Source organism: Rhinolophus ferrumequinum, chromosome 10, assembly GCF_004115265.2.
Source record: "Rhinolophus ferrumequinum isolate MPI-CBG mRhiFer1 chromosome 10, mRhiFer1_v1.p, whole genome shotgun sequence".
Lineage (NCBI taxonomy): Eukaryota > Metazoa > Chordata > Mammalia > Chiroptera > Rhinolophidae > Rhinolophus > Rhinolophus ferrumequinum.
The window spans coordinates 82,195,201-82,222,107 of record NC_046293.1 but is presented as its reverse complement, the minus strand read 5'-3'; positions in this window follow the sequence as shown (position 1 = coordinate 82,222,107).

The following is a 26,907-nucleotide window of genomic DNA, read 5'->3' as shown; positions in this document are numbered from 1 at the left end:
TAAACCTAGTGATCTCAGGAATGGTGATACCTTTTTAGATACACCACCAAAGGGATGACCCACGAAAGAAATAATTGATAAGCTGGACTTCATTGAAATTTGAAGCATTTTCTCTGTGAAAGACAATTGTGAAGAGACTGAGAACACAAATCAAAGAACAGCATAAAATATTTGCAAAAGACATATATGATAAAAGATGGTTATTCAAAATACACAAAGAGATCTCTTAAAACTCAGCAATAAGAAATATAAATCACCTGATTAAAAAATGATCAAAATACCTAAACAAATATCTCACCAAAGAAAATATACATCTGGCAAAGAAGATACGCATATGAGATGTTCAGTAGCATACATCATTAGGGAATTGCAAATTAAAACTGAGATGCCACTCACTACACACCTATTAGAATGATCAACATCCAGAACACTGACAACACCAAATGCTGGTGAGGATGTCGAGAGGATGTGGAGCAAGAGAAACTTTTCATTGATTGCTGATGGGAGTGCAAGTGGTATAAGCACTTTGGAAGACAGGTTGAGGGTTTCTTACAAAAGTAAACATACTCTTACCATATGATCCAGAAATTATATTCCTTAATATTTAACTAAAGGAATTGAAAATTTATGTCCAGACAAATAACTGCACATGGATGTTTACAGAAGCTTTATTCATAATTGCAAAACTCGGAAGCAACCCAGGGGTCCTTTGGTAGGTGAATGGATAAATACAGTGTGGTCCATCTATAGAATGGAATATGATTCAGCACTAAAAAGAAACGAGCTATCAAGGCTTAAAAGGACATAGAAGAAACTTACATGCATATTAGTAAGTGAAAGTATCCGAAAAAGCTACCTCCTGGATGATTTCATCTAGAAAGGACATCTAGAAAGGACAAAACTATGGACAGTAAAAAAGATCAGTAGTTTCTAGGAGTTAAAGGAAGAGAGAGTTGAATGTTGAATACACAGAGTACAGAGCATATTTGGTACAGTGGAACTATTCTGTATGATACTACATGTCATACATTTGTCAATACTGATAGAATGTACCATATCAAGATTGAACCTTAATGTAAAGTATGGATTTCAAGTGACAATAATATGCCAACATAGAGTCATTAATTATAACACGTGTACCTCTCTCATGGGGAATGTTGATAGTGAAGGAGGTTTTCAGGGCATGGGTTATATGGGAAATGTCTATACTTTCCACCCAGTTTTTCTGTGAACCTATAAATCAAGTCTATTATACGCAGTAAATTTCAAATCTTCTCTTTGTCACATTTCTTTTCCTCAAGACTATATTTTTAAGGAGTTATTTAAAATAACGCAAGTATATGTGGAACTATGCTGATGTGTTAACAGCAAATAAACATTAGGTGATTTCATGATCTGAATTAGTCTTTTCAATGTATTTAATCTGTTTCTCATTTAACAGAACCCAATGACATATATGGTCCCAAAATATTTTAAGTTTAAAAATTACCAGGGGTTTAAAACTTCCCTAGGATGTGTTCTTTCTTTTTTTCTACAATTAAATATTATTTGGAAATAGATTGCTCCATTGTTATAGCCTCAGGATGTTGACAGGTCACAAATGAAACAATTGGAATGAAAATGGTATGAAAATGGAATTAAAAAGGCTTAGGTTCATTTATTAGTTGTGACCTTCACTATTCATGTAAACTTGGAAGGCCCTTAATTTCCTTAGATTCAATTTCCTCATCTATACAACAGGAATAAAGAAGTTCATCTTGCGTCCTTACTATGATAATTACTATGATAATTAAATGTACCTCTTTACTTAGAGAGAGCAGGAGAAGGGAAGGAGAGGGAGAGGGGAGCCAAGCCCAGTTGATAAATAGTATTTAGAAATGGTTACTATATATTGAGCTCTTAATATGTGCCAGACATTGCTAAATATGTTGTGAATTTGAATCACAACACCAATATGACAAAGGCATTGTTTTCCCTATTTAAAAAATAATAAAATGGAGGTTCACAAATCTTAAGCAATTTTTCCAAATTCACATGGTTAGAAACCAACATAGTTTTCAAAAATCAGGTCAGTCTGATTAGCATACAGACCTGCCTGGAATATCCTATCATTTACTGATGGAATTTATTTATGTTGACAAACAGTAAAATAATATTATGTAACCTCTTTCCATTAGAGTCTAACTGATGTGGCAGAAACAGTGAAATCAAAATGAAATGGACTGTGGGATGTGCTATGAATTGGAGACAAATAGCAAGAAATAGTCAGAAATTAATTTATTTAGGCAAGGGCAAAGAAATGTGAATGGAAACCATGGAGGTTCTGCCCATAGCTTCCTTTTCTTAATTTTCCTGGTCTTTTTTTTTTTTTTTTTTTTTTGACCAACATGCATTAAACAATGAAAAAGAGCTGAAAACATTAAACATTTCTAAGCAGAAATTACTAAGGAAAGTGGTTGCCTAGCAGCAAAAATATACTGTTTTGACATTACAGTAAGGATTGATGAAGCATTAAAATATTTCATTTTAAAAGCTTAAGGTTGCTTTGGAAATGTAAGGCATCTGGTCTGTTTTCACAAGTTTTTTGTAAGAGACTTTGTATTAATTTTATATGCTGTGTAACAAACTACAAAAAAAAAATTAGCAGCTTAACACAAGATTTATTTTATTATCTCACAGTGTCTGTAGGTCAGATGTGTAAGCCTAGTCTAACTGGGTCGCCTGTTCAGGGTCTTGTAAGGTATGTTTATCAGGAGCTGAGCTAGGAAAGGATCAGTTTCCAAGCTCTCCCAGGCTTGGGCCGAATGAATTAATTTCTTTGAGACTGTAAAATTCCTGGGCAGCTGACTTCTTCAAAACCATCAACAGAAACATTCTTTCCCTTTTGGAGTTGTTTGCCTTTCAGAAGGCCTAGGTCCTCTGATCAGGTGAGACCCACTTAGGATAATTTCTACTTTGATTACCTCAAAGTCAACTGGTTAAGGATCTTAATTATATCCGAAAAATCCCTTCACCTTTGCAATATTGCTTAACATAATTACAGGAGTGATATCCAATCACCCTTGCCATATTCAATTGGTTAGAAGCCGATCACAGTTTCCATTACATTTGAAAGGTGAATACTAGGTTTTAAAAATCATGGAGACCATCCTAAGGTATATCCACCACAGGAATAAAGGAACGGATAGCTACATTCTTATCTCCCTTACCACAACTGAGACAAAGAGATTAAAGAGCAACATTAAAATTGTTTCACATAGGTTAGCATTCATTTACTAGACAAATTGTCATTATAGTAATGTTAAAAAATTATTATTCATGAGCTGCATAGAAGTAAATTCTTAGATTAAAGCATATCTCTCAGTGGATTATCTATGGTATATATAAATACGAAATGAGCACTGATTCTTAAAAAGTAGATGTAAGAAAATGTTTAAAACTTGGCAAATGGGGTAAAGTTATTTTACTCATTTAAATAATTTTACTTCTAACCCATCCATGTTATGAAGAAAGGGTTTGTTTTATTAGATTTTGCTGTATGTTTTATGTGGGAGGATATGAAAAGAAAATTAATGTATGAGAAGAAAGTAGAAACACATTTGTAAAACAAAAGAAATCAACTTTGATGGTTAACTAAATTATTTTTTATTAAGTGACAGTATGTTGATCTTAAAATTATTTTATACTAACATGTCACATTAATGCTTTTTTATATTTCATTAATTTTTGGACATAAACTATTGTAATGACTCGGAATTTTGTATTCCTTTCTAGAGCAGAATTAACTCATGTAATTTTATAGATTTTTTCCCCCATAGATGAATCCTGGTAGTTTTGTAAATTAGGTTTATCTGAATAGATAGATACCAGTGTCAAAAAAAATAAATCTCCAATTTTAAATGGAGTAAAAAACATTTAAAAATAATTTATTCCAAAAATCTGGTTGTATTGGTCTAATTGATTTACTTCAATTTGTTTTTTTTATTCATCATACATCTCTACTATTCACAAGATTTCTGGTTTCTAGATATCTTAGCTTTACTTTTATTCAAATGAATAAAAGTTTAATTAGACTGAATTGTTCACAAATCAATTATTTTTTTAATTATCTAACTTGGATAACTTACACTTATTAAAATCCTGATGTATGTGTATGTTGATTAGAGAAATGTTACTACTATAATTAAATCCAATCTGTGTCCTATAGACTTCTGAGAGTACCTTTCTTTGAGAAACAATATGTGTTGACTTCTCATTCCATATAAGAAGTCAATATCATTGTCAACATTCTGAGGATAACCAAAAATAGTTTTCTTTTTTTGGTTTTTACCTGGCACGTCTTGTTCTGATTTGTTACTTAACTCCTCAATTTTCATTTATTTGGCTCTCCTTTAAAAATGTATTTATATTTTTATAAAAGTTACTCATATGCATAGTCTAATGAGGCAAAGCATTTCACAACATCATATATTCAAAAAAATAGAAACTCTATACACTCGAATCCAATTATTGCTCCACTGTGTTATTTCAAGACTTCTAGCATATACTTTTGGTATTTATCTATGTATCAGTTGAATGCATCAGACCTATGCAGAAAACACCACTTTATTCCAAAAAGCAGGAACTTTAGAGGGCAGAACAAAAACATACAACTACGGAGTAGCAGATAAAAAAAGTGTAATTCTTTCATTTAAAAATCAGCTTAATGTTGACTACCAGCAACTGATTCCTTTTTTGTGTGTGTTCTCATTACCTTTATCACAATTGATGCATTGCTTTCTGTTCCTGTTTGTTATCTGTCTCCCCATTTAGATCATGAGGTCCTTAAACTGTTCTTAATAGTCATCTTTAAAACTATATTTGCTAAGACACCATCTGCCATATAATAGATCCCTAACAAATCTTTAACTAAGTCAAATTCGTAATTTTGGATGTCATCTGGTATGTGCTGTGTACTTACTTGCTATTGTACTACATTCTTTGGGGACCTGTATTTGTTTTAGCTGTCAGGAGTCATGAATCTCCTGGTGGGTCACCACACTCATGTACATTCACTTATTGCTAGAATCCTGGGATCCTAAAGGTACCTCAAGATCATACACTGCAAAGTGGAATATACAAAATAAAACCGTGATCATCCCGGTCTCACAAAATCCCTTAACAGCAGCATAAAACTGAAAGATGAATCACCCAAGAGAAGGGTCATTGAGGAAAACTAGGTAGAGATGTTGACATTTGCTTCCCTACAAGCATTTCAATGCCAATTTTAAGGCATTGAGGAATCTCTAGCAACCAACAGTCTGTTTTACTGCTGGTAATTTTAGGATAGACATCCAGACAGGACTCTAGTCTAGCTTTAATCTTTTTCACAAAATAGTTTTATAGTAACCCAGTAGACATTCTAAAATATGGGCAATTACAATTGTAAGAAAGAATATCGACTATCTACAAAGCACTGCTCAAAACATTTTAAATTTCCTGTAATTCTTTTAAAAAGTGACACAGAGAATACATTAGTTCAGACTGGCTGCAAGTAGTAGAAAGCAACTTGACCTAAGTTAAGTAGAGGAGTTACTTTAAGGATACAGATGACTAATGAAGCGAAGGACAAGCATGTAATCAGAACTAGGAAAAACACTGAAACCAGAAACACTTGTCACAACTTCTGTTTTTTCCTTTATTTTGCTTTTCCCTGTATTTGGTTTTTGCCTAGATTCTACTCATAAGCCCAGGCCACACAAAGAAGCTACGGATGCCCGGTGCAGGTCAGTTTAGAAACTCTCCAGTGTCAGCAGGCAATAGCATAGATTAGAATAACCCTATATATAGGGTGCCAAAAAAAAATGTATACTTGTTTTAAAAAGGGAAAAAAACTGTATTAAAAGTCTAATAATATATACCAATAACAAAAGACCAATACAAGTCATGAGTATACATTTTTGGGGGCATAGATACACATATACATATACACGTATACATACACATATACATATACATATATATATATATATATATATATATATATATTTGACCATAAAATCCTTTTGGCCTTGATATCCAAACAAAAGTCAGAGAAAATAATTTGTTATTTATGTCTTGCTCATGGAGCGGCCTCCCGCGGTCTCCTCTGCAAATGGGTTCCATGGCCTAGCACCCCAGTCCCGGTGATCGCACTAGGGCACTGGAAGGGTCGCCAGCCAAGGTTTCCACCAGACCACAAACAAAGACATGGCAGCCACCCCCTCTAGCGGCTCTCTCATGGCCACTCACGAATACTACCGGCGCCACCATCTGAGCTCCCGTGGAAGTGTGAGTACCCTGGGGAGCCATTCCCTACCACCTCGGTCTCCCGAAGGCTGACCCGGGTCACTGGTGGGCATGTTTCCTTTTGGGGAAGTCCACTGTTTGGTTCACGGCTTCAGCGTTGGAGTCCCCAGAGCACTCATAATCCCTCCAGGCCTCCAGCAGCATGATCACCTGTGACCTGGCTCGGGAAGTCACAAGCAAGCCGCCTGGTAGCCAGAATAGCAAACCCAATGTCGGGCCCCATCCTGAGTGACCACCACCAGCCACCCGACTTCCAGAGGCGCAAGACTCTTTTAAGCTCCTCCCCTCCCCCTGTCCAACCCCATAGCCTAGGCAGGCTGCAGCAAGCAGAGCCAGTGGGGTTCTTTTACATCAGAACAGCAAAATACCAAAAAGGAACTTGAGAGCTTCACTCTTTGTTATCCAAGCCACACACGATCCTTCCTGACACCCATAACTGTCTCCGTGTGCCTTGCACCAAGTGGCAAATAGACAAGCAGCCAGCAAAAAAAAAAAAAAAAAAAAAAAAAGAAAGAAAGAAAAAAGAAATCAATATTAGAGAACATTAGTGTTGTAATTTAAAGCACTCTTCAATAATTAGCACAAATTCAAACAGAAACACTATTGTTATTATTATACTCACTATGGCTGTAGATGTTCAGCTAAATCTAATCATAGGTTTTTCCCAGCAGTTAAAATAATACATTACAGTCACTGTAAAATGAGTCTAGAGCTTGCATTTGATTTGTCCCCTGAAGGCTTAAATGGAAAAAGAAATGGTCATTTTCTGTGCCATTTCTTGAGGTTTGTGATATTTTCGCTCTTTCTAATTTGCAGAACAATCATAGTTATTGCTACTTGTATAATTCCATTTATGTTGGAGCACAGAGAATCCTCTGGGCACTATTGTTTGTAATTTGAAAGATATATTGAAAGATATATTGCATTCTGTTAGAGACTATTTTATATTTTTACACTGTATTAATTATAAAGTTAAGCAATATATGATTTCATGAAATCAAATAAAAGTATTGTAGAGCATTCGGGGAGAATATGTGTTTCAGAAAAATAATACATGGATGAATTTAAGAATATATTTTTCAAAAGTTTTGGAAGATTTTAGAGTTGACATTCAGAAAACAGATAAACAATGCTGAAGCCCTGTTTAGTGTACTATATCTTTGCAACTCATAAAAGTGTTTATAAATAAATAATAAAATACATTCTAAAGTGATCCTAAATAAATGAACTTAAGATTTATCAATATTTTGAGTACTTTCATCTTGGCATGTACGAATACGTATTGATATGTTGATTAGACAAACTTATGTTGTTAATTTTGTAACCGAACAAGAATTTATTAAATATCTGCTATGTCTCATATAATGAGAAATTATATATGTGTGTGACATAAATTTTCTTCACAAATCCAGTGAATTCAGAATAATAAACAAATCCAGTGAAGTCAGAAAAATAAATAGTCTTTAAAATACTTATGTAAGAAAATAGTCTTTAAAATACTTATGTAAGAAAAACTCTACCAGAGATATTAAAAAAACCTTGGAGACATGGAGACACAAGGAAGAAATTATTTTTCATTTTAGCACTTCAGAGAAGAAAAGTGAAATTATCATTTATTTTGTGTAATATGTTTTTAAATATTCATTTTACATATGTGGAAACTGAGTTTCAGATTACACAAAGGATCTTCCCAGATCCAATCACGTAGGTGCAGAGTATGAAATGAACCCATGTCACCTGAATTTAGCTTCTTTGTTCCTGTCAAGTGAGTGAGAGAGGGGAAAATGGAATCAGGAAGTCAGTTTTCAAAAGTTCACTTTTTTCTTATTAGAAGATGAAAATCAATAATTGAAGCCAAAGATAGATTCAGATATGTGGAATTAACAAGTGTCATTCTGGTGAAGAAGAGTGTCAAGAATCATTTTACTCAGGTATTTAGTTCATAAAATTCCATTTCACAACTCTATACTCACTCCAAATCAAGTTTACAATGGTTCTTCAATAAAATCGAAACTTCTAACCATAGACTTTGATGTCTTCATCAATTCTTTTCTCAACTTCCCTAATTATTCTCTTTTCTGAATACAACCCATTATCCAGAGCCCCGAAAAGTTAGCTTGAGGGTGCAGAAATACATACATGGAGATAATAATTTCCCTAACTTCTTTACAAAAAATTAACTTAATAAAACATGGTATTTTATTTTAAAAATAGTCCGTGTTCAGTTAATATTAATTACTTGATGCCTAAATGACATTCATCCTTACTTACATATGTAAATAAGGAACAATGTGGGAATTCTTTTTTTGGTCATTGTTCTGTTTCTTTTGCACACCCAGCATTTATTCCTAATATTCATTCCTCAGAATCTCCAGCTTTGTTCAGATAGCTACTCTTCATGAATTGGCCATGAGCAGTAGAGAGGCTACTTCAGCTCCAACCAAAGTATAAACCTTATTGTTCTAAAAGCAATCTCATTCCTCTTATCAACTCTTGGTTCACAAAAGAGCATGTGACCCAATTTCCACCAACAAAATATCCGAGGAAAAAATTGCTAGTGCAGGGGGGATGTTTAGAAAAAAATTTTCACTACTAAGAATTGTGCAAGTGATGGAGTCTGTTCTTTCTCTGGGCATTATCATTTAAGTAACTGCTGAAGCCGTCTTGCTATCAGCCCGAAGAAAGTAGACCTGAGATATTGGGAAAAAAACACATATTTTACATTATCATTGAATTTCTTAATTAGAAAACCTATATCCCCACGTCTCTCTGAATTTGTGTTATGTAAAATAATACATTCCTGTTGTTTAAATAAGTTTCAGTAAACTTTCCATTTCTTGAAGCAGAGATTATCCTAAGTGATACAGATGGGATAATAATTATTTAGCTGAAAGTTAAAGAATTTTCTCTAAACGTAAATTTTTTTACATTTGTTCAGCCTTCTCAAATCATTCCTTTATATGAAGAAATAAATTTTCATTAATATTTCCCACACAGTGTTTGGTGATTTTAAGAAAAATATAATATAGGACTATATCCATTTTATTTCACTGATTCATCTGCCCATGCACTGTGTCGGCAAAACCAGTAACGCAACAAAGGTTTTTCAAAGCCTGACTGTATTATTTAGAAAGGAAACATCTGTTTGTAAAGTTCTTTTGCAGCAATATTTTAGTGATATATGAAGTAGAAACATATGGACTGAATTTCCCATAAATTAGTGTTTAAGCTATTGAAAACAATTAGAGAACATTGTTTTCACCGACAAAGAGATATTCCAAAAAAATTGCTGAAGATATCCTCAACCTTTTTTTTCCTAATCTCAGTCAATTCACTATTAAAATTTAAGGCACAGTTTTAAATAGCTAAAATCAATGTAACAAAGGTATATGAAAAATCTTAGCAAGTCACACCAATACATAGAATGAGCCTCGGTAAAAAGCAATACTTCTCCTCATACTCAGAATTAAAAATAAACAATCTTATGATCACCCTCTGACTCATAAATATAAAATGTATCTTTTTTGAAATGTTTATATAAAAAGAAAGACTAATTGTTTTAACTTTTAAATGTTAAAGTACATGACTTATTTCTCTTGGGACATATTCCATTGGAACAATAGCTAGAGATAATATATTGCCTTCAGGAAATCCCCCGGTGTAGAGTGGCATTTTGCAGTTTATGACCCACACACAAAAGTATAAACAAGATGAAACAGAGCCATCCTTAGAACCAGAGACATGTTTTTCTCTTTTCATTACTATAAAGTTAAAGTATTTTATTACAACTTTCTTGTACTTCTTTTTTCGAAGACGTATTTGAAATCACTCACCCTTAAGTTTCTTACTTATGATTAAAAAAAAAACTTGATGTTTTTAGTGATTAATTCTAATAGCTCAGAATTTCACTTACTATGTAATTGAATCATTCAATTTCCATTTTTTAAGTACTTAACATATGACAGGTAGTACACTCATTCAGAATGCATGATGTGGAGCAAGACGGACACTGTACCTGCCCTCTCTCTATGCCCAGTATTTGAGGAAAACAGAAAATAACAAATAATAACCCCAAATATGCCTAGGGCTATAGTAAGGGAAGGATAAGGCCCAACAGAGTCATAGAGCAGGAACATCAAGCTAGTTTAAAAGGGTTAAAGACGACTTCCTAGAGAAAATCTCTAAGTGTGTTTTCAAACTGGAGGTTGTAAAATTAATTTAGAAAATCAAGTAAAGTAGAAGAGAATAGAAATTATGAGACTGCATTGTACATAAAATGTATGAGAATTGTTTCATGAAACATTTCTTCAATTGTGTGTGTGTGTGTGTGTGTGTGTGTGTGTGAAAGAGAGAGAGAGAGAGAGAGAGAGAGAGAGAGAGAGAGAGAGAGAGAGAGAGAGAGAGAGATATCTGGGTTTTAAAGTAAATTATATTTTTAAAGATGGGTAATGACCAAAAATGTGTTTGAATTCCACTAGCCTAAAGGATGAATGAAAGAAGTAAGGTAGTCAAAAATGAGGAATAAGAATTTTCTTGGCAGGATAAGAGTTTATCTGGCAGAAAAAAAGTATGTGCAAGTACCCAGTGGTATGAGTTTGTGTAATTCCAGAAGCTGAAAGAAGTTCAGAAAAGCTGGAAGAGTTAGGTGGGATCACGTATGAGTGAAGGAGTGGGGGTTGGGAGGTAGTGGCTGCGTGAAACACCCGGGATGAGACTGAATTCAGGGTAGAATGTGACTCCCAAGCATCTTATAAGCCATGCCATGAAGTTGGGTATTGTTTTAAAAGCAATAGTTAGCTGGTAAATAGTTTTAGGCCGGAGACTATGATCAGGATTGCATGTTAGAGAACAGCTCTGATTATATTTTACAAATAGGAGAGAGGACAGTCAATATTGGAGGCAGATGACTTGCAGAAATTTGGATGCCCTAGTCAGGCAGAGTGATTTGGAGAATACAGAGAAGTGGGTGGATGTGACAGGAAAATACTAAGGCTGTGTCTTGGCTGTGGGAAGGAAGGGAAATGAGACCCCTGGAATGCCTGCCACATTGCAGGCAGACAATGATCTGTACAGAGCCAAAGCTGAGATATTAAACAATGGAAAAGAAATACGTTTGGTCGATAAGAGGACAAAAATGTTGTTTATGACATATTGACTGTCAAATCTGCTCATCATCAAGCCTTTCACAGGAAAGAAACCTCAAAAGGATTTTGCTAAAAGTCAATTTATGATAAAGACAGATGCAGCTCCCTGGAACGTTTTCTAAGGGAGGAGCTAAATTTCCCAATTTCTTTTTTTTTTTTAAGTTGTTTTTAACTTTTAATTTTGAAATAATTTCAGACGTAAAAAATGCTGCAACAACAGTACAAAAAATTCCTGTGTACCCGTCACCCATATTCCCCAGCGTTAGCATGTTGTATAACCACAGCACAATGATCAAAATCAGGAAATTAATATTGACACACTATTATCTAATTTACAGATGTTATCCAAATCCTGCCAAATGTCCAAAGAATGTCCCTTTGCTGATCCAAGAGCCAGTATTACATGTTTGCATATAGTTTCGTGTCTCCCTTCCTTCAGTCTGGAACAGCTCTTCAGCTTTCCTGTCTTTCATGATCATTACACTTTTTCATTTATTTATTTATTTATTTATTTATTTATTTATTTTATTTTATTTTTATTTATTTTTTTTTTAGTTAAAGTTTATTGGGGTGACAATTCAATTGTTAGTAAAGTGACATAGATTTCAGGTATACAATTCTGTATCACATCATCTATAAATCCCACAGTGTGTTCACCACCCAGAGTCAGTTCTCCTTCCATCACCATATATTTGATCCCCTTTACCCTCATCTCTCACCCCCTTCCCCTCTTCCCCTCTGGTAACCACTAAACTGCTGTCTGTGTCTATGAGTTTTTGTTTCTCTTGTTTTTTTTGTTGTTTTTGGTTTATATACCACATATCAGTGAAATCATATGGTTCTCTGCTTTTTCTGTCTGACTTATTTCGCTTAGCATTATATCTCAAGATCCATCCATGTTGTCACAAATGTTCCTATATCATCTTTTCTTACCACCGAATAGTATTCCATTGTGTATATGTACCACAACTTCTTTATCCATTCATCCATCGAAGGACATTTGGGTTGTTTCCATGTCTTGGCCACCGTAAATAAAGCTGCAATGACATTGGAGCACACGTGTCTTTATGGATAAATGTTTTCAGATTTTTTGGGTAGATACCCAGGAGAGGGATTGCTGGGTCATATGGTAATTCTATTTGTAATTTTTTGAGGAACCTCCACACTGCCTTCCATCGCGGCTGCACCAGTCTGCATTGCCACCAACAGTGTATGAGAGCTCCTTTTTCTCCACAGCCTCTGCAACACTTGTTACTATTTGTCTTGTTGATGATAGCCATTCTAACTGGGGTGAGGTGATATCTCATTGTGGTTTTTATTTGCATTTCTCTGATGATTAGTGATGTTGAGCATTGTTTCATATGTCTATTTGCCATTTGTATGTCCTCTTTGGAGAAATGTCTCTTCAGGTCCTCTGCCCATTTTTTAATTGGATTGTTTGTTTTTTTGTTGTTGAGTTGCATGAGTTCCCTGTATATTTTGGATATTAGCCCCTTATCGGAGGCACTGTTTGCAAAAATCTTCTCCCATTCAGTTGGTTGCCTCTTTATTTTGTCAATGGTGTCTTTTGCTTTGCAGAAGCTTTTAAGTTTGATAGAGTCCCATTCATTTATTTTAGCTTTTACTTCCCATGCCTTTGGAGTCAAATTCATAAAATGCTCTTTGAACCTAAAGTCCATAAGTTTAGTACCTATGTTTTCTTCTATGCAGTTTATTGTTTCAGGTCTTATGCTTAAGTCTTTGATCCATTTTGAATTAATTTGGGTACATGGTGACAGATAGCGGTCCAGTTTCATTCTTTTGCATATGGCTTTCCAATTCTCCCAGCACCATTTATTGAAGAAGCTGTCTTTTCTCCATTGTATGTTTTTTGCTTCTTTGTCAAAAATTATCTGTCCATATTTATGTGGTTTTATTTCTGAGTTCTCAATTCTATTCCATTGGTCTACATGTCTGTTTTTCTGTCAATACCATGCTGTTTTAATTATTGTTACCCTGTAGTACAAGCTACAGTCAGGGAGTTTGATACCTTCAGCATTGTTCTTTTTTCTTAAGATTGCTTTGGCTATTCGGGGTGTTTTGTGGTTCCAAACGAATCTGATGATTTTTTGTTCTGTTTCTTTAAAAAAATGCCATTGGGATTTTGATGGGGGTTGCATTAAATCTGTATATTGCTTTGGGTAATATGGCCATTTTAACTATGTTGATTCTTCCAATCCATGAGCAAGGAATGTCTTTCCATTTCTTTGTGTCTTCTTCAATTTCTTTTAAAAATGTCTTATACTTTTCAGCATATAGGTCTTTCACATCCTTGGTTAAGTTTATTCCTAGGTATTTTATTCTTTTTGCTGCAATTGCAAAAGTAATTGTTTTTTTTTTGTTGTTGTTGTTTTTATTTCTTTTTCTGAGATTTCATTGTTAGTATATAGGAATGCAATGGACTTTTGTACGTTGATTTTGTAGCCAGCCACATTACTGTATTCGTTGATTGTTTCTAATAGCTTTTTGGTGGAGTCTTTAGGGTTTTCTATATATAGCATCATATCATCTGCAAAGAGTGACAATTTAACTTCCTCATTCCCAATTTGGATGCCTTTTATTTCTTTCTCTTGCCTGATTGCCCTGACGAGGACTTCCAACACTATGTTGAAAAGCAGAGGTGATAGAGGATAGCCCTGTCCTGTTCCTGAACGTAGAGCAAAGGGTTTCAGTTTTTCACCATTAATTATGAGATTAGCTGAGGGTTTGTCACATATGGCCTTTATTATGTTAAGGTATTTTCCTTCTATACCTATTTTATTAAGTGTTTTAATCATAAATGGATGCTGTATCTTGCCAAATGCTTTTTCTTCATCAATTGATATAATCATATGATTTTAGTCCTTTATTTTGTTTATGTGATGTATCACATTGATGGATTTGTGGATGTTGAACCATCCGTGTGCCCCGGGGATGAACCCCACTTGGTCGTGATGAATAATCTTTTTAATGCATTGTTGCATTCAATTTGCTAGAATTCTGTTTAGGATTTTTGCATCTGTATTCATTAGAGACATTGGTCTGTAGTTTTCTTTTTTTGTGTTGTCCTTACCAGGTTATGGTATCAGGGTAATGTTGGCCTCATAAAATGAGTTTGGGAGTACTGTCTCTTCTTCAGTTTTTTTTGGAAGAGTTTGAACAGGATTGGTATTAGATCCTCTTTGAAGGTTTGGTAGAATTCGCTAGTGAAGCCATCTCGTCCTGGACTTTTGCTTTTGGGAAGGTTTTGGATGACTGATTCAATTTCGTTACTGGTGATCAATCTGTTTAGATTTTCCAGTTCTTCATGATTCAGCCTAGGAAGGCTGTATGTTTCTAAGAACTTGTCCATTCTTCTAGGTTATTGAATTTGATGGCATATAGTCCTTCATAGTATTCTTGGATGATCCTTTGTATTTCTGTGGCATCCATGATAACTTCCCCAATTTTCTAATTTCTATACATTTCAACATAGGTTCTGCTGCCCTGATTTTCTTATCAGAGTCCAAATAATAATAAAGGCTGTCTCAATATGTTAATCTTTGAACTTTAGGTTCTTATTTTCAAAGAAAATGCATTTTTTTCTATAAAAAATTTAAATTTAGTAATCACACTAAAAAGTTTAATAAAAACCACTAATCTTCAATATGACATATCCAATTACCCAATACACAGTACTATTGAAGCCTAATTTTTTAATATATGGATGCGTGAAATGAAGTCCCTATACTGTTTACACTGCTTCATGTGATTTAAAAAAGAGAAAATTGTAAAGAGATACAAAACTTTTATTTTGAAAAAAAAATATATGGAGTTTTATTTAGAAACATGAGTTTTGTGAATATGAACATTTTTTAAACCCACCAAATTTATACTTACACCACATCATTGTAATAAAGAGATTTTTCCATCCTGACGATTATAATTTTCTGCTGGTTGAGCACTCACACTGTAGCAGATTTATAAAGCACAGATGGAAATTTTGCCCTTGTCTCTAGCAATTCAAGGGGAAATGTTCATGTTATTTATTATTAAATTAATCCCCCTTTCTTCGATTTGGGCTACATATACATATTGTCCTGATACCAGTTGCTTATGTTAAAAATGCTGTCCAATACTATCGTATGTACTGATCACTTGTCAGATGCCTGCCATGAGCAAGTCATTTCATAACACGTGTTTTCTCCATTGACGGTGCTACTCTTAGAAGCTCTCTGAGAAGATGAATGTCCTAAAGAAAATGTTCCTGTGAGCCTCTCATTCTTTCTTAAAGATAAAATTGGGTTAAAACAAAAATGAAAATTGGATTAAAACCTGTAGAACGTGAAAGAAACAAATTTAAAAGGGTATAGAATTTAGGGGTCTGTGTGAGATGGCATGCATCCTAGGCCCTGCCTGCATATATGCCTAAGCAACTTGTACACTACATGTAGAAACCACACGTGTTGCTCCAGTGTCTGAATTTGTGTTTGTGTTGAGCTCTTTTCTTTTCCGTAAAAGCACAAATTCTTCAAAATTCAAAGTTTTGCCTTTCAATACTCTGCTATCACTGCTATCATTTTTTTCAGTTATTTTGAAAAGTCAGAGAATCACCTCTCCTATCACTCTGTATTTCCAGCAGTGGAGGTGCCTGAGTATGTGTGGGAGGAAACCTCGGAGATAACCTGGGAACCTGACCTCAGTTTCAACCTGTCACACCAGCCTGGCCACCAGTGTTTCTATCAAACATAGGGGAAACTGAATGTCCCTGTTAATCAGAAACCTTAACAACGCCAATGGCCTCGCCTAGTAATTTTACTTCTTAAAATATCTGTCCAGTTCTCATAAGTAGTTTATTGTAGCATCATTTTAATTTTAAAAACTTACTTTAGAAAACCAAATGTCCAAAATAAAGAATAAATTATAGTACAGTTTCTTGATAGAAACTATAATGGCATTAAAATGTTTTATACGTTTTCAAAAGAAAACGTTTTAAATGTTTTATACGTTTTCTGTGTTGTTTATATTGAAATGCAAGTATTTATAGCATAAAGCAATGTAAAATAAGCAAAACTTATCACTGAAAATAGTTTTTCCGGCATAAATAATATATACCAAGAAACTGAAAAAGATAAAAATATAATACTGACTTAAAGGAATTTTACCACAATACTCACAGCATTCATTTCTGAGAGTATCACAAATAAATTTATTTTTATTTCTTCTGCAGTTTAAACACATTTTATTTAGAAACAGTTTTACATTTTAAAGTAAAACTGATTACTTATTAATGGAAAACATAGACTAACAATTGTTTCCTTCTGTAAGTATATATTCCATACTATTACTCAAAGTCTATCCATAAGGACATTTAAGCAAATAATCCGTCTAGACTCTGACAAACTTAAAACTATTGCTATTGTTACTTTACATAATATCTTGAGCATGCAAGCCTTCCTTCTGGAGCCAGTGCACAATTGGCTGAGCTTAGAGCTCTTACTCGAGCACTAGAGCTAAGCAAAGGATAAAGAACCAATATATATACTGATTCAAAATACGTCTTTTTGGTATTACATGCTCATGGAAGCATTTGGAAAGAAAGAAGCTTCCTAACTGCCAACAGGTATCCTGTCAAATATCACCAGATCAACGGACTGATACAGGCAGTACTTTTTCCTAAAGAAACAGCAGTTATACACTGCAAGGGACACCAAAAGGGAAGTGATGAGATTTCTGAAGGTAACCGATTAGCAGACCAAACAGCTAAAAATGCTGCCAAACTAAGTCTTAACCCTACACTAACTTCTCTAATGTGGGTTGGGTCCATAACCCACATTAAGCCTCAATATACTCAAAAGGAACAAGAATGGGCTAAGACAAGGGGCTACACTACCCAACCCACGGGTTGGTTACAAGGGGAGGATGGTCATTTACACCTCCCAGCTGCCAACCAATGGAAAGTTCTAAAAACTCTCCACCAAACTTTCCACTTAGGAAGGGACAAAACTTTACAAATGACTCAAAAATTATTCACAGGAAAAGAACTTCAAAAGACTATACAACATATTCTCACATCCTGTGAAGTCTACCATAAAAATAACCCTCTAACACATCATCAGACACCCATAAGGGTGCAAAGACAAGGCAAATGCCCAGGAGAAGATTGGCAGTTAGACTTTACCCATATGCCTAAGGCCAAAGGATGTAAGTATCTCCTAGTATGTGTGGACACCTTCACCCCTGGGTTGAAACCTTTCCTTGTAGAACAGAAAAGGCAATAGAAGTAGTTAAGACCCTAATTATAGAAATTATACCTAGATTTGGCTTCCCCAAGTCACTTCAAAGTGACAACAGGTCTTCTTTCAAATCTTCAGTTACTAAGGTTATATCCAAAGCCCTGGGTATAGACTATCACCTCCATCGTGCTTGGAGGCCACAATCCTCAGGCAAGGTAGAAAAGACGAATGACATTATCAAAAGACATCTTAGAAAATTATCACAAGAAACTAGCCAAAATTGGACAGCTTTACCCCCAGAGCTCTCCTCTGTATTCGAAATACTCCAACTAAGTGTGTCCTAAGACATTTGAAATGTATGGTATGCCTTTCTTAACCGATGACCTCCTAACTGATCATGAGACTATAGAATTAACCCAAAATATAACTTCTTTAGCACAGTTTCAGCAAGCCATCCAACAGTTTTCAGAAGCTCAACCTCGAGCGGATCAAAAACCCCTATTTAACCCAAGGAGATGAAGTTCTTATCACATGTCTTCCTTCTCTATCTCCTACACTAGATCCAGTGTGGAAAGGACCCCACACATTGTGATTCTTTCTACTCCCACAGCAGTAAAAGTCCCAAAATTTGACTCCTGGATTCACCACTCTCCATCGAGTCAAGCCCTGTACGAGTGCACCCACACAAACAGAAGAAAAAGACAAAGGTCCTACATATTCCAGTCAACCACTAGAGGACCTAAAACTTCTTCTACGCTGTACATATAAGTACTCAGATGATACAGTCCAGTTTCAAAAAGACCATATTAGGGGGCTTCATTCTCCTTACTGCTGCTTTCATTGTCTTTTTTGCTGCATCTGTTACGTGTGTTGTCCTAGATTCAGCCCCTCCTTCCTGCCATTACTTGCTTGGGCAGGGCTGAGCCTAGGAATATTTTGTGTTATTTTTGCATGCTATATTTTAATTAGTCTTTTGAAACTTTCTGACATCTAGCACACCACTAAAAATTACTACATAATGTTTTATCAGGTTTTAGTCTTTATAATAATGCTTCAACATGGGGCTCCAGAAGACCTCATACCATTCCAAAGAAACGAAAACATACGGATTTACTTAGTCAAACATGTAATGAATGTGTCAGATTTTTGCCTTAAAGGAGGAAATTATGTTGAACAAAGCTTTACTTCCTATCTAGTTGGAGTCTGAACCCCCTTGAGTTATAGAAAGAACTATACCACCCTTCAAAACATTGATAAGCCCATATCTTACTCTGATATCTACAATCTGGGTCCATTACCATCCAAAAAGACATGAGCATGTTCTCTATACAAATTATAACCATAACTCCAGCTGATCAATGTGTTATTTTTCCAGCTGCCCCAACCACTGTGTTAATCTTTCGACCAATGATGGCCTTAACTGCAGCTCTACCACTTCTATAATTTATGCCACGGCACATGTTAAATTATCTGCCGGATGGTTTCTTCTCTGTGGGAAGATGGCTTACTCCTATGTTCCAGCTTACAGCACCGGGGGACCCTGCTCTCTTGGAAGATTGACTCTTTTCTTACCCCAAAAGCCTCATCAGGTTAGACATCACAGAGAACTCGCTCTGGATCCCAGCTGCGACAGTGATATACATTTATTTAGTCCAGCTGAATATATTCCTTTATCTCTCTTTGTAGTACCTGCTATGACCATAGCCTTAAATGTGGAGATTAGCCACATTGCTTGTTCAATGGCAAAGGCCCTGAATGCCACTTCACAGGCTATACACACCATGAACCAAGAGTTAGGACAAGTCGGAGAAGTAGTTCTTGAGAACCAAGCTGCCAAAGACTACCTACTGCTCAAACACAATCAAGGATGTGAAGATTTTAAAGGATTATGCTGCTTCAATCTTTCTGATAATTCTCATTTAATAGAAGACAAGGTACCACAAATCCGTAACATAGTTTCCAATATGACACAACAGACAGGATTCTTTGGGTTAGATTTATCCTCCCTTACTTCCTGGCTTCCTAGCTTAACAGGGCGTAAAGAAGACTTTCTCATAATTCTCTTATTCATTATTACAGGAATTATCTCTTGCTGTTGCCTATGGGGCATCTGTGCTTGTGGACCACTCAGTAGCTGGCTACAATGGTCTCCAAAGCAATAAAACCCTCATCTGGATCTGCTCATCTACCGGGGACCCTCAGAGAGACCTCTGGAAAGCCCTAGCTGTGTGTCTCCTTCTACGTCCCTCCTCAGCCTGAAGTAGCCAGAGCGGTTGTCGGCCCTATTCCCTAACAGTAGTTAGGGGTACATCTCCAAAGAGGGGATTGCAAGAGGTTAGTACGTTGCTAGGTAGACAGGGAGGTCCCTGGTGGAATAAACAAAAAAGCAGCCATATCCTGAAACTCCAGGTTCTGGAATGTCTCCTTCACTCTAGGATAGAGATATGAGAATATGCCTTGAGGTTAATAAATTATCTCAAGTCCTTTCTGGCCAGACAAAGGAGCAGATCTGATAGATAAGAATGGGTTATTTCATTAATCCCTTCAGGATGGGCAAACAGGACAAAACCTAATAGATGAATTCCATCAGAAGGCTCCCAGCTCCCTTCCCCAAGCAGGCAAAGGAAGGTATAAATGTAAAAGCCTTTTGCCATAGCTAGTGGGCTTCCCAGTTTCGGGTATCCCCTCCTGTTCGGGAGCTGTAACTTTTTCTCCTGCTTTTAATAAACTTTATTAAATATAATAATTTAATTTTTATATAAAAAAATTTATACTTCTTTGCCTCTCCCTGTGTCCATTCTTCGGCTTCACAAGACAATCCCGGCCCACACCCAGAAACTGCCAGCAGATCCTACATCATTACATCACTATTGAACCATAGGGTTGGGTGCTGCAAACTAAGAAAACCTCAGGTTAGGTGTATCTCCATTTATTGCCAGAATTTTTATTTTTTTTCAATATCAAGATGCCTGTTATTATGGTTGCTATAATTAGCTTGCGCCTTATGCTACTAATTTGTAGGAGAAAACTATCTTTGCAATAGTAAAATTCATTGCTATAATATCATTGTAATCCATTTTCTCTCTTCACATTTACCTATATAGTACTGGATATTAAATTGATAGACTTTAAAAATCTAGGTTCAAAGATGCACAATAATAAATATTTTCATATCTATATCCAAGGGTTGGACATTCAACTCAATATATTAGAATTCTGGTTGAGACAGAAAGCCACAAACCATTGCTGAAAACTATTCATCCATTCATTTAACATCCTGGATGTTACCTTGCTCCCACAGTGGAGACGTATATAATCTCTCGCACTTCCTTGCTGCTTATTAGCTTGAAACCTGCTTTGCAGCTCCCAAAGCTGCAATGCAATCAGACCCATAGAGTAATTCCCTGTTTCAATGTTTCTTCCTTTAATCTAGTTCAGAATACAAATGCAGACAATATTGCTTTCCCAGAGGCAACAAGGAAAATCTTTTTCTTTCTATAGTAGAGGCAGAAAATAAACATTGCAAGATTGAAACTCATTCATGTGTAAACAGAAATGACATAGACATGTGCAGAAAAAAACCCCAGAAAACCCAGAGATTATCATTTCATAGCGAGCAGTAGATTGAAACTAGTTGAAAAGCAAATACTTCTTTTAGCACACCATTTCCTCTGTCTGATAATGGGTGTTGATCTTTGTGTTGCAGTCCTTCTAATCACTTTGCTTTTATGTTTAATGAACCCCCATTTCACTTACTCATCAGCCACAATCGGCGAAAATTGATGGTGATGCACAATCATTTACAGGTGCACGTTTATTAAAGATAAAAAGCTTCTGGGACTGCAGTCTTTAGAGGCAGTTAATTGATTTCATTCTTTCTTGCAACTTCTTTCAGTTGTAACCTTCAAGTTTGATAAACCCTCACAGAGAAGGAATGTTCACCATGTGCTTAAAATAGGAAACCCCTGAGTTATTATTTAATGTGTATGTGTACTCCTAAGAACGTGGAATACTGATTTGTGTCTGTGCCTCCATGCTCTAAAATAATGGGGAGGGTGGAATCTAAAGAGATATAGGGAGTTTTTGACACTTTATAAGGTACCTGAGTTACACCAAAAGTTATCTGGGATTAATTACTTTCAGGAGAAGTAGAACTCTGTCTAGAGCTCAAAAGCTGTTTAAAAATCACACTGAGCCAAGAGGTCACAGAAAAAAGCTGGGCGTGACCTTAGAGTGGGGAACAGAACATGGGATTGGAGTTCAAAAACTGGAATTTGAATGTTTGCTTTGTTTAGTGAAAGCCTATTAACCTTAAGCAAACAATTATGAGTCTCAGTTTCTTCACATAGAAAAAAGGGACACCAATACTATCTACTGAGCTTATCTCACAGTGCCATAACTAGGACAAATTAAGAGAACATAAATGAAAACCTTCAAAAACTATGGCTATGAGAAGATTGCATAAATCAAGGGGGCATTTCCCATCAGTGAATAAAGGACGCCTTATTCAGTTAATTTCATTGAAACAGTTGCCTATACATTTGGAGAGAGAAAAATAACTTAGAATCCTAGCTCAACCTGTCACAAAACTAAATTATAGGTGTACCTAAAACTGAAATGTATAAATCTTAACCATAAATACTAGAAGAAAATATTTTAATATATGTTTATGAATTTCAAGTAAGAAGAACCTTCCTAAATAAAAAAAGTGAACAAATGCATGAAAACATTTGCAGTAGAGATACAAGATGGCGGAGTAGATAAACGCTGTGCTTGCCTCATTGCATGAACGCATCAAAATCACAACTAAATTATAAAACAATCAACCTGGAAAACCATCTGAACTCTAGCTGAACAGAAGTTTTGTAACTAAGGATATAAAAAAGAAACCACAATGAGACTGGTAGGAATGGCGGAGACATGAAATGGACTGATCCCACACCCACGTGTGGCGGTTGAAAATTGGAGGAGATATCTCAGCCACAGAGGTTCCCCATGAAGGAGCGAGTGACCCAGCCCCCACACAAGGCTTCCGAGCCCAGAGTACTGGTGCCAAGAGAAGCCACTACAACATCTGGCTGTGAAAAACAGTGGGGATTCCAACAGTGGGGATCTGGCTGTGGGGATACCTAGGCATTCTCTTAAAGGACCCGTGCAGGCACTCACCCAGGGCTCTGGTGGAAGGACGGTGTGGTGACTCTGGAGGCATCCAAGAAAGACTGAGTTATGTAACTTCGGAGTGAGGACTGGTGAAACAGTCCCCATTTTCCTTGTGTTCAGCTGCCCTCCCCTGCAGCTAGAAGGCGGGCGCCATCTTTCCTGTGTTGAGCCCGCCCCCACAGGGAAAATCTGAATCTGATTGGCCTGATGAGCTCCACTGCTCCATCCAGCTGACTCACTGAGACACTGCCTCACCCAACTTGCTTACCTCAGGAGGCTTTATCAGCAGCTGAAACTTATAGAAGTGGGCAGGTAGCAGCAGGCCTCGGAGTGCCTGGCTTTTGTAGAGCTACCCCAGACAAGGTAATGGTGACACATGTCCTCACCTCACAGTGTGGCTTCTTCCACACTCCTCTAGGTACAGCACAGGTAGCGAACAATCATGGATTGCTTTGTAACTCCTACCAGGTACTCTCTGGCCAGCCACAAGCAGTAGCTAACCTGAGCCTGCACTGGAGTCCCTCCAAAGAGGCCAACATACTTGGAGGTTGGCTTCAAACCACAGCAGAGCATCATCCAATTAGCCCCACAAGCAGCACATGCAAAGGGCAGTCTCAAAAGGCACCTGGCTGAGGTAACCAGGGAGACTGTGTCACTGGGCCCCACCGGGCACCTACTACTTAAGGCCAACCAGCAAGACTGGGAGACCCAGCAGCCCTATCTAATACATAGAAACAAAAGACAGAGAGACAGCCAAAATGAGGAAACAAAGAAATACATTCCAAATGAAAGAACAGGAGAAAACCCCAGAAAAAGAACTAAACAAAATGGAGGCAAGCAACTTACCAGATACAGAGTTCAAAACAATGGTTGTAAGGATGCTCAAGAAACTTAGTGAGAACCTCAAAAAAGAGATAGCCAGCATAAAAAAGGACAGTATTTAAAAAGGACATAGAAACCATAAAAAAGAGCCAGTCAGAAGTGAAGACTACAATAATTGAAATGAAGGATGCACTAGGAGGAACCACCAGCAGACCAGACGAAGCAGAGGATCGAATCAACAATTTGGAAGACAAGGTAGCAGAAAACATCCAATGGGAACCACAGAAAGAATCCAAAAAAATAAGGCGAGTTTAAGAGACCTCTGGGAAAACATCAAGCGTAACAAGTTTCACATCATAGGGGTACCAGAGGAGAAGGCAGAAAGCAAAGAATTGAGAAACTATTTGAAGAAATAATGACTGTAAACTTTCCCAACCTAGTGAAGGAAATAGACATACAAGTCCAGGAAGCACAGAGAGTTCCAAACAAGATGAACCCAAACAGGCCCACACCAAGACACATAATTAAAATGACAAAGGTTAAAGACAAAGAGAGAATCCTAAAACCAGCAAGAGAAAGGCAACTAGTAACTTATAACGGAGCTTCTCCCATAAGACTGTCAGATGATTTATCAACAGAAACTTTGCAGGCCAGAAGAGATTGGCACAAAATATTCAAAGTGATGAAAAAACAAGGACACTCTACCCAGCAAAGCTAGCTATCATTTAGAATTGAAGGACAGATAAAGAGCTTCCCAGAGAAGAAAAAGCTAAAGGAGTTCATCACCACCAAACCAGTATTACAAGGAATGATAGAGGGACTTCTTTAAGATGGGGATAAAAAGATTAAAAATATGAATAATAAAATGGCAATAACTATATATGTATCTACAATTACTTCAACGTAAGTGGATTAAATGCTGCAATCAAAGACATAGGGTGGTTGAATGGATAAGAAAACAAAACCATTACATATACTGCCTACAGGAGACTGTTCAGATTGAAAGACACACACACTCTGAAAGCAAAGGGATGGAAAAAGTTATTTCATAAAAATGAAAACAAACAAACAAACAAAAGCTGTGGTAGCAATAGTTATACCAGACAAAATATACTTTGAAACAAAGTCTATAACAAGAGACAAAGAAGGACCCAGTAATCCCACTTCTGGGCATTTATCCAAAGAAAGCCAAAACACTACTTTGATGGAACATGTGCATTCATATGTTCATTGTGGCATTGTTTACAATGGCCCAAATATGGAGGCAGCCTCTCGTGTCCTTTGATGGATGAATGGATAGATAGTAGGTGGTACACAAATACAATGGAATAATGCTTGGCCAGGGAAGGGAATGGGTTCTTGCCTTCTACGGCACCATGGAAGGACCTGGAGGGTTATTATGCTAAATGGAGTATGTCAGACAGTGAAAGACAGATGCAATGTGATTTTCCTCATGTGTGGAATCTAAAGAACAAAATAAACAAATAAAACAGAGAACCACTTTGATGATTGACAGAGGGGAAGGCAGTGGATGGGGTGGGCGAAAAAGGGGAATGGATTAAGAAGTACAAATTGGTTGTTACACAGTAGTCATGAGGATGGTGGGTATAGCATAAGGATTATAGTCAATAATACTGTAGTAACTATGTATAGTGTCAGATGGGTACAAGATTTATCTAGGGTGTTTGGGGGGCACAGTGAGAAAAGTGAAGGGATTAAGAAGTACAAATTGGTAGTTACAAAATACCATGTTTCCCCGAAAATAAGACCGGGTCTTATACATTAATTTTTGCTCCAAAAGACACATTAGGGCTTATGCTCAGGAGATGTCATCCTGAAAAATCATGCTAGGACTTATTTTCCAGTTAGGTCATATTTTTGGGGAAACACAGTAGTCATGGGGATGTAGTCACAGCATAGAGAATATAGTCAATAATATGGTAATAACAATGGATAGTGCCAGGTAGGTACTAGACTAGTCAAAGGGATCAAATCTTTTTTTTTTTTTTTTAATGTAGTTTTTCTTCCTCTAAATACAAACTTTTCTTTTTTTTTTTTTTCAAGTTGGGAATATTGGGGAACAGTGTGGTTTTCCAGGACCCAGCAGCTCCACGTCAAGTCGTTGTCCTTCAATCTAGTTTTGGAGGGGGCAGCTCAGGTCCAAGTCCAGTCGCCATTTTTGAACCACCCACCTTGTTGTGAAGAGCACACGCTCTAACCAACTGAGCCATCCAGCCGCCCCTCCGGCAGCTTAGCGGCAGCTCATTATCTTCAATCTAGTTGTGGAGGGTGCAGCTCACTGGCCGATGTGGGAATCGAACTGGCAACCTTCTTGTTAAGAGCATACGCTCTAACCAACTGAGCCATCCAGCCACTACAGAGATCAGTGCTTAAATTATATAAATGTCTAACCGTTATGATGTACACCTGAAATTAATATAATAATTAATGTCAACTGTAACTAAAAAATTAAAAAGGGGGGAAAAGTGAAAGGCAATAAGTGGTCCAAATTTCCGGGTATGGAACAAATAAGTCAAGGGCGTGTAATGTACTGCATAGGGAATATAGTTAATAATACTGTGATAGCGTCATATGGTGTCAGATGGTTGCTGGACTTATCATGGTGATCATTTCCTTAGGTATATAAATGTTGAATAACTATTGTGTACATGTGAAACTAATATAGTATGCTAACTATATTCTAACAAAAACTCTTAAAATATCATTTGCAGTGTATAACAATTTTCACACACACATATTTAGAAATATATAGGATATATCTTTTTAAAAATAATAATAAAACAACATCCTAATTGAAAATGGGCAAATAGGTGAAGATATGTTTCAAGAGAGGAAATGAACATGATAGTTTAATTAAGTTTTAATTCTTTATTATGTCAATTGGAAATGAAGTTGCGAATAAATGGTACTTCTATATTTTGCTGGGAGAGTGCCATTGGTACAGCCACCATGAAGGATAATTTGACTCTGTAAAAGTAGAATGCCACTCATTATTATTACCCTTGTGAAATGCCCACATAATTGCATAAGAAAGCATATACATGAGTATTCATCGTATCTAGCTTACAACAGGAAACTATTGGGGAAGCCAAAATATTCATCAAAGACAAGAATGCCAAAATAATGACATTATTATCAAATTATGGAATATGATGCAGTGACTAAAAAATATGAATTTGTTCCACATATAACAGCATGAA